The sequence below is a fragment of the Hibiscus syriacus genome, unplaced genomic scaffold (assembly GCF_006381635.1).
Source record: "Hibiscus syriacus cultivar Baekdansim isolate YM2019G1 unplaced genomic scaffold, ASM638163v2 tig00111621_pilon, whole genome shotgun sequence".
Classification (NCBI taxonomy): domain Eukaryota; kingdom Viridiplantae; phylum Streptophyta; class Magnoliopsida; order Malvales; family Malvaceae; genus Hibiscus; species Hibiscus syriacus.
In genome coordinates this window covers 1,058,038-1,067,734 of record NW_024063138.1, presented here as the reverse complement: position 1 = coordinate 1,067,734, position 9,697 = coordinate 1,058,038, and the positions used below count along the sequence as shown (strand labels likewise).

Below are 9,697 nucleotides of genomic sequence, written 5' to 3'. Positions count from 1 at the left end.
ATTGATCCTTAGACCTTTTTCTTCCAAAGCTTTCTCCCAGTTATCCAGTCTACTATTCAGCTCAGTTTTTGTTTCAGCAACTAGGACAATGTCGTCAGCGAAAAGCATACATCATGGAACACCGTTTGGTGTCGCACAATAGATGTCGTCCATAATCAAGGCGAAGATGTAAGGGCTAAGAGCCGACCCCTGATGGAGTTCGATTTCTACTGGGAAAGCCTCTGTGTCCCCAACTATACTCCTGACATATGTAGTAGATCGACAGTACATATCACAAATCGCCCGGATATAAGCAGTTGGGATCTGTCTCGTTTCCAAGGTCTTCCAGATCGTATTGCGGGGAACGATATCATACGCCTTCTCAAGGTCAATGACCGCCATGTGAAGATCTCTATTTTTCCCTTATATTTCTCCATAAGCCGTCGAAGTAGATGAATCGCCTCCGTAGTACACCTACCTGGCATAAAGCCAAATTGGTTTTCCGAAACCGTAGTAACCTGTCTCAACCTAGCCTCTATCACCCTTTCCCATAGCTTCATGGTATGACTGGGTAATTTAATACCTCTATAATTACCACAACGTTGGAGATCTCCTTTATTCTTATAGATTGGTATCACCGTAGACTCTCTCCACTCCTCTGGCATCTTGATAGTCTCTAAAATAATATTAAAGATGTTGGTCAACCACTTTACTCCCTCTTCTCCTAGGGCCAACCACACAGTAATAGGAATTTGATCTGGACCAACAGCTTTGTCCTTCCCCATCTTTCTAAGAACCATTTTGACTTCCTCACTCCCAACCGTACAAGTAGGGCAATCATTGACCGTAGTATGATGATCGACTGACGCATCAACGGTACTATCTCTACAAGGAGAGCCACCATCATTAAATAAGTCATAGAAGTAATTACTCTAAACCCTCTTTTATCAATTTAAAGACATTTACACAATATCGTCAATTTACACAAAATAGTTTGAGGGTTTTGAGAAATTCCGAACAATTGCCTATGTGGATTTGGTGATCATAAATATTTATTTTGGGTTTTCAAGCTTACATTCAAATTCAACCCAAATTAAAAGGGCCCAAATTAAATATCCAATGTTCAAGTCCATTTACAACCATGCAAATACATCAGACAAATACCCACTCAAATTCCCATACCCATTACACAAAACTTATCATCATAACCTATTAAAAAAATACATAAGCCCATTTAACCAGAATCCATTCAAACCATAGCCCACAACCAATTCCTAACCTAACCCAATAAACCTAGCTGGACCAAATTTGAGTTAGAGTTGGCTAAACAAAAAAAAAACCCTAGCTGATTCTCCATTCCAGTCGCCGCCCCTTCAACTTCTAAGTGATTCCCTGCTCCAAGCACTCCATGCCACAAGCCAGTAGGACAGTGGTCCCCAAACGCTCGATCACATCGATCGATCACATGCAAAAAGACAAAGAAATGAGAATTTGGATTTTTCATTTATTTTTTTCGATCTGTAATAGGGGAAAGGAAGAAAAAAACTTAAAGAAAATTAATAATTGTAACATGTCATCATCGGCTTTTCTCTTAAAAGAAAAACCATTGTAACAGAGGATCTCCTTCCCACATTCGAAACAAACCACCAACGTAAGGGTTCTTCCCCATTCGAAAAACAAAAGAATACAATACCAATTGAGAGTTTTGTTCCGTTCCCATTATCATACAAAAAACGAAGCAAGAGAATATATTTTTGAAGGTATTGTTTTGTTTTCCAGTAGCTTTTTATTTCGAAATAGGGTAGAGTTTAAGTGAGTTTACCTTAGGTGGGTCCTCGTCAGTTGAATCCTCGCCGGAGTAGCCAAGAGTCGTAGCGTCTCCGGAAGCAGAAAGGTCAAGGCCTTTCGGCCATTTGGAGCATTCCATTTTTTGGGGTTTCGATTTTAGGGGAGGGTTAAACAAAAAAGAAAGGAGGTTTTCTTGGTCATTCGGGTTTCGTTTGAGCCTCTCCCAGTCAGGAAGGCGACGGTCGGAGCTAATGGCCACCAAAATATGGTGGCCGGCCGTGAGATTTTGTGGGTTTGTTATCTCGGTCGAGAGGTGGAGTGGGGTTAGAAGCCTAGGGTCTTCGCTGGTTGAGTCGCTGGTGATTCGGGACGTTAGTTGTCACCGAAGTACGGTGGCCGGCCAAAGCGTCGTCCAGCCTTGGGCTTCTCTGGGTGCGGCGGCCGCACTGGTTAGATTGGAGAGATGAGAGTTTAGTTTAGCCATTTTTGTTTTAGGTTTAAGTTAAACTAATCAAAAGTGAACAAATATTAGCATAAATATTATTAGGGAATATCTTTCTTAGGTCCCTGAAATTTTAGCTCTTTTTTACGCTTTAGTCCCTTTTTTGTTTATTATTATTTTCAAATATGGCAATCTATTTTATTTTATTTTATTTTTATTTTGGTCACTATTTTCATTTTTTATTATTATTTATTTCGATTTTGATATGCTGTGTTTGTTCACTTACATTTTAGTCACTTATTTACATTCTATTTTATGTCAATTTTGATATGTATTTTTTTTGTTTGTATTTTAGTCACTTATCTGAATTTTATATACATTAATTTTGATATGCTACTTTTGTTTGTTTCTATTTTGGTCACTGTTAATTCTGTTATCTAATTTTAATTCTCACTTGGTGTTGTTCTTTTATTTTATTTCATTTTAGTCACTGATTATTTATGATTTGTTTGCTTTTTATTTTATTTTATTTCATTGTGGTCCCTGATATTAAAATACTAATATTCGAACATTATATATAACCTTGTGGTGACCCTCCCTAGGGTATGATCCAGTTCCAGGTAAAATTATAATTTAACCGCTAACTTTGTTAATTTATTAACCACTAACTGCTTGCTTTTTATATTTACGTTCAAATCATTTTACGACCTCGCGATGACCCGCCCTGGTATATGATTCGCGTTATTTATGGTCTAGGTAACAATTAAAAATTAACTCCTAACTTCTAATTTTATCCGATTGATTTATTTTGTGTTATTTACAATTTTGCCCTATAAATTTTCTTTATTTTAATTTCAGCCTTAACATTTCTGTCATTTGATTTTTTCACATTACTTTCTGTCTTCTTTTATTTTGCTCCTTTATTTAATGAATTTTAATTTCAGCCTTATATCTTTAATTTATTTTTGATTAACTCCCTTTATATTTGTTAATTGCCTTTAGTTTTGTTCATTTTTTAATTCTCTTCAATTTGGTCCTAGAACTTTGATTTTAAATTGAATCCTTAGATTTAGATTTCAAATATTTTAGTCCTAATTTAGATTACTTTATCTTTTAGATTTAGTCCTTAAATTTAGGTTTTTTTAATTTAGTCCATATTTTACTAAATATGTTTATTCTTACTTAATTGTATTTTGACTTGCCATGTTTTTACATTTTCATTCGAGACCATTGTAGTTTATATGTGCATATAAACGATTTCTTTGATCCTTATATAGGTCAAATTTAATGTGGCATGTTGTGAAACTTATATGGTATTGAATATTGTTACGTTAGGTTTATGCATATCTTTAAATTTTATTTAATTTAATCTAGATAAAATAGAATATTATTTAATTAAATTTTTATGTGTTTATATAAACATGTTTGTTTGTACATACAGATTTAGGTTTTACTTATCCTTTCAAAATTAATATGTGCAACCCATCATAAGCATAACTCGATTTGATTCAAATAATTAAATTAAGAGTAAAACCATTTCATTTTAGAATTTTTGTGAAGTGATTGTCTTAAGGTATAAGAAAATTACTTTCAATGATTTTAAAATGAAAGTGTATCCCATTAAGTGAAACACTAAAAATTGACTACACTTAAAATTTGAGAACAAGAGAAAAATAAATATTCATCTATTTAAATTTGTCGAGAAAATATTGTTAGAACTTATAAAAGATCTGATATCGATGACTTTAAATAATCAAACATCCTTCTTCTTTTTAAAATAATTGATAAATCTTATTTAATTAATCTTTATTTTTACCATTATTCATGCATTTTGAATTTGATTCAATAATGAATTTTCGAATGAGATAATAATATTTCTTTATTTCGATTGGAGTAAGAACTGAATGCTTTAAGGCATGAGAGATATTTTCTTTTCGATAGGAAATAATTAAATATTATTGTGTTTCGTCCTAAAATTCAAGTAGTGTTATTTAAAGGGATCTTAAATTAAATTGAAATTTATAAGTTTCATTGCAAAGATAACTAATTAATCAATTAGGTACTGATTTAGGGCAATGTGGGGTGCTAATCCTTCCCCACGCGTAATCGACTCCTGAACTCAATTTTTTATACGTAGACCTTAATGTTGTTTTAATAATTTTTTAAATTAAATTTTATTAAAATGATAATATTTTGGGTGCACAATCACACCCTAATCAAATATTGACGGTGACTCATCGAACAATTTTTTTCGATTTTTAAAGGAAAACCTCAAATTAGTGAGGCGAGACTTTTAAATACACCTAATTACTTTTTAAAAAAAAAAACGTTTTGACAATAGTTTTATAAGCAAACCTATTTTACCGGTTGATCAAATTGTTTTTATTTATTCTCAGTTTTAGACCCATTAGAAATATTATGTTGTTTCTCCTAGAGTCTTCCTTTTCTTTAAATAGAAACTAGAATTAGGATTTATCACAAAAAATATTTATAGTTTTATATATTTGATATTTCCATCTTCATAAGCAATTAAAATAATAAAAAATTAATTTAGTTAACATAATTATTTATTACAAAAAAATTATAATCTCAAACACACTAGAAAATAGTAATCTCTTTTAATTTAGGAGAGTGTCTCAATCAGTTATTATTTGTATAGAAAATTGCTAAAAAGAATGGTTGTACTATAAGGACGGTGCACCTTCTCTCACATCACATGGTGGGGACCAAAATTGGATGGGTTGCCGACATTTCCTCAAGAATGCTTCTCCTCAATTATGTATTTGGAAACATACAGAAAGTTTGGTTCATTCGGCTTATTATTTGCCGACATGTCCTCAAATCCAGACATCCATCTTCACAATTGTTTCATCGAAATTCATTAAGTAAATTCTGTTTTAAATAATTATATCTACAGAGTGTATATACATCTTAAATAATAACACTCGACACTAAACTAAATGCTGCTACCTTTGATTCTCTAAGTAAATTCAATCAATCAAGTTGCTATACACTCATCATTAGGTGTCATTGCCATCTAATTCTCTTATCAATATTTAATGCTACCAACACCATCGATTGACTGCTACTGCTATTTGCTGCCCTTTATACATGACATAAGGAATTAATTAATGATTTTATTTCACCAGAGACAGGCGATGGTGGTTATTGGCTTCTTGGGAATTAATTTGCTGAGGATGAAGAGTAGTAAGCAAGTGAGGTTTGGGATTAAGAGGACCCTTGGAGGTTCAGTAGCAATTGAGCTGGGGTCACAGACGACGACGAGTACGATGCAGTTGTTTCCGTCTTTCTCGACGTCGGCTTGTGGGTGGTGTCGCTCCCCGACTTGGTCTCCTGTCGAATTTCTTTTAATAGGGCAGCTACGTCTTTCATTATGGGCCGGTCTTCGGCGCGGTTGCTCGTGCAAAGCAATGAGATTCCTAGAGCTTGAAACATTTCTTGTATCTGAGTGTCTGTATGACCTTGCAGTCTAGGGCCAAGGATCTCTACGGGGTCCTTCTTGTTCTTCAAGTGATCTCGGACCCATTGGATAACGTGGTGGCCGTTGGGGAACGAGGGGTCAGCCGGTTTCTTTCTGGTTATTATCTCTAGCAACACTACACCGTAACTATACACATCGCTCTTTTCCGTGATTTTTAACATGCAACCGTACTCTGCACAAAATTCATCCATCAAATGAACAAAAATCTGGTATTCTCTAAGGAATGAACGAATGACACCAAATGAAAATTAATGCAATAGCATAACGCAAAGGCAACAAGCTTGTTTTGGAATCGACTGATTAATCCCCACTACCATACATATATGATTTCGTAATATAAAACAATCTAAGTTATGAATTTAGCTAGACATGCTGAATACTAAAAGAAGGTTAATGTTTGCTTTAAGTCCCATCAATCTCTTCATCAAATACAAAACATAATTTTATATGAAGATAAACTTTTAAAATTTCTAAAAAATAAATTTATAAAATTATCGAAAATAAAAATAAATTTAAAATTTACAGGGATGATTGTCCGATCACCATCCATCCATACCTGCTCTTCATATTTGTCTGATCCCAGTTCCAATTATCATACAACGATCTTAACCATGATTATAGCATAAAACCCAGATTTAATTTAATGTAATTGCAACAAAAGAAACAATTTTTATCACAAAAATGGGAGTTTATAGGACCCATGGTGCTTACCTGGAGCCATGTAACCGAAGGAACCAGCAAACTCCGGGTTGGCCGAAAACGAGGCACCGTTATCGTCCTCTACCAATCTAGCCAGCCCAAAATCGGCCAAACAGGGTTCGTAACGGTCTCCCAGCAGAATATAATGAGCCTTGACATCACGGTGTATGATCGCCGGCACGCAATCGTGGTGCAAATAGGCTAACCCTTCTGCCACCCCTAATGCAATCTTGAATCTTATGTCCCAATCCTACATTTCTCTTCCGCAAACTTCGTGCAACAATGCGCCCAATGTTCCGTTCGCTATGTAATCGTAGAACAACAGTTTTGTTTTTCTGTTGGCTGCCCAACCCAGTAATCGTAAGATGTTGCGGTGTCTGATTCTAGCCAACGTTTCGATTTCGGATGAAAACGAGGAGGCTAATGTCTTTTCCGATGAACGGAATCTTTTAACGGCGATGGTTAGTCCTGAAGGGACGGTAACTTTGTAAACGATACCAGTTCGGCCGCGGCCAATTATGTTGCCGGCGATCAGGGATCTCGTCACGTCAGCGATTGATAAGTCGAGTTTCTGGTACAAAGTCAGCTCCCATGGTGGGCCCATTTCTAGGTCAGCGTCTCCGTCTCCGTCACAATCATCATGAGGACCACGGGTTCGCTTTTTAGAGCTGATGATGATGTAGAGCGCCGCCATGAGGAGAGCACATGCGGTGGAGAGCAAAACCACCATTGCCACGCGCGCCCCCCTGCGCTTAGACGACGAGCCACCTCCTTTGTTGTCGTACGCAAAACATTGGTTGCCGGAGAAGCAGATCGAGGGGTTTCCGGCAAGCGTGCTGAGTGGGAGCTTCGAGAAGAAGGGCGTGTCCGGCAGTCGCCCTGTGAAGTTGTTATGCGACACGTTGAGAAGAACAAGATTTTGCAACCCGGCAAGATATTGAAGATCTCCATCAAGTTGATTGTGAGATATATCCAAAACAGCAAGCTTATCCAATGCCGTGAAGTCCTCCGGTATCTCTCCGGTGAGCTGGTTACGGCTCAGATTGAGAGCGATTTCCAGCATCGGAATCTTTCCCAAAGTTGCCGGAATACTACCCATCAGCTGATTTGAACTCAAGTCTAGCAACTGTAGCTTCGAACAGGACCCGAATTCGGCCGGGATGGATCCAGAGAGTCGGTTCTTCCCAAGAACGAGTTTAGTGAGTGAACTCAGTGAACCGAGGCTCGAAATCAATTCCCCTTCGATTAAGTTATCAGAGAAATCAACAAACTGAAGTGAAACAAGCTTGTTTAAGCTGAAGGGTAAGGTACCGCCAATAGAGTTGGAATGAAGATCGAGAAAAGTCAAGTTCCGGCAACCGGATATTTCTTGGGGTATAAATCTGGTTAATCGGTTGGACCCGAGATCCAAGAAATTCAAGTTCTGCAAGCTCCCAACCTGGACAGGAATCGATCCGGTTATCTTGTTATTACTGGCGCGAAACCGAATCAAGGAGGAGCAGTTTCCAATCTCCGGCGGAATATTCCCGATGAGGATATTGGAGAGAAGCAATAGTTTGTTGAGTTTCTTAAGCTTGAAGATTCCAGTTGGGATAGGACCCGTCAAACTGTTTTGAGATAAATCAATGGCTTCCAAATTGTGGCAATTGGAAATGGAGTCCGGAATGCTGCCTTCCAGTTTATTCTGCCACATAAACAGAAGCGTCAAGTTCGTCAAGCTACCGAGTTCACCAGGTATAGCTCCGGAGATCTGATTGTTGTCGAGTTCGATGTGTGTCATCTGACGACAATTCCCGAGTGTGGAAGGGATTTCTCCCGAGATTTGGTTGACGCTCAGCTGAAGTTCCTGGAGTGATGTAAGGTTCCCAAATGATTGCGGAATGTTTCCGGTTAACGAATTCATGGAAGCACAGTTTGTTGCAGTTTCCAAGCTCATGAGGAATGGTTCCCACCAGATTGTTCTGCCATAGTAACAGATTTTGAAGATTCCTCAAATTGCCAAGGCTTCTGGGTATTGATCCAGACAGTGAGTTTTCGTACAAGTAAATGTTTTGAAGCTCGGTGCAGTCTCCAATTTCAGGCGGAATTTGACCGGAGAGATAACCGGTGTAGATGGCGATCGTCTGAAGCTTCTTGAGGAGGCCTAGAGTTGTAGGAAGGAAACCGGAGATTCTCGTTTCAGCTAGGCCTAACATCACCAAATTGGTGCAGTTGCCAATTGCCGATGGAAGAGAGCCTTCAAGGTTCTTGTTTCCACCAGCTCTAATCATCTTAAGACTCTTTAAATTCCCTATGGTGCTTGGGATTTCACCGCTCAGTTAATTATCATATAAGATTAGCCATTCCAAACTCGTGAGGTTCCCGATTTCGACAGGTATAGAGCCCTTGATTTTGTTGGAGTTGAGATAGAGTTGTTGAAGCTTATCCAATTTGCAGAGCTCACTTGGGATTTCCCCGGTCAAGACATTCTCACTCAAATCCAGGTGAGTTAATTGGGTGAGATTGCTCATCTCTTTTGGGATTGAACCACTGAGGTTTGCTCCAGAAATAACAAGCTTATTCAAAGTTAACAAGGAGGTGAAATTAGACGGAACTTGGCCAAACAAATCAACATACCTCAATTCCAATTCCATAACTTCATTGTTGAAGTTGCAGACCACACCAAACCAGTTGCAGGGAGTGTCATCACCGGCATCCCAATTGGTTAAGGCCTCGAGTGACCCATTGAAGCTTGTTTTCCAAGAAAGAAGAGCCTGACCTTGTAGGTTAACGGCGAGAACAGTGTAAATAGAGAAAGAGAGGAGGAAGAGGATGAGGAGGAGGAGGAGGAGGAGGGAGCATGGTGGATTGACAGGCATTACAACAATGGTGGTGGTAGTGGTGGCGGCGGTACAAACTCCAATGAGAGGAAGAGGAGAAGAAGAACCCAAATCATGGGTGTTGTGGTGGGCTGCAAATGTGGTCTTTATTTTTTATTTTTTAAAAAAAGGTGTATAAACTAAAAAGAAAGACCCAGAATCTCCGGATCCAAGAAACAGCTAGGCCATGATGTTTGTGCAGGGCAGGGGGAGTTTGTTTATAGAATGGCTCAGTGGGTGGCTTTTGTCTGCAAGCTTTTCTGCTGTTGCAAAACTGCTATTTTTCTTCCCTTTTTATGGCCTTTTGCATTTATCAATTCACCCCTTCTCTTCTTCATATACATGGATGGATGATTCAATCTGTAATTGCTCTATCTACTTGACTTCAATGGGTCAATTAGGATTACCCATAGGGATTGGCGTGGGACT

The 9,697-nt window shown here is 37.9% G+C and overlaps 1 pseudogene; it reads right to left on the bottom strand.

Moving 5' to 3' along the window:
* Nucleotides 1-5,234: 5,234 nt before the first annotated feature.
* Nucleotides 5,235-9,283, bottom strand: LOC120166124 (annotated as a pseudogene).
* Nucleotides 9,284-9,697: the final 414 nt, after the last annotated feature.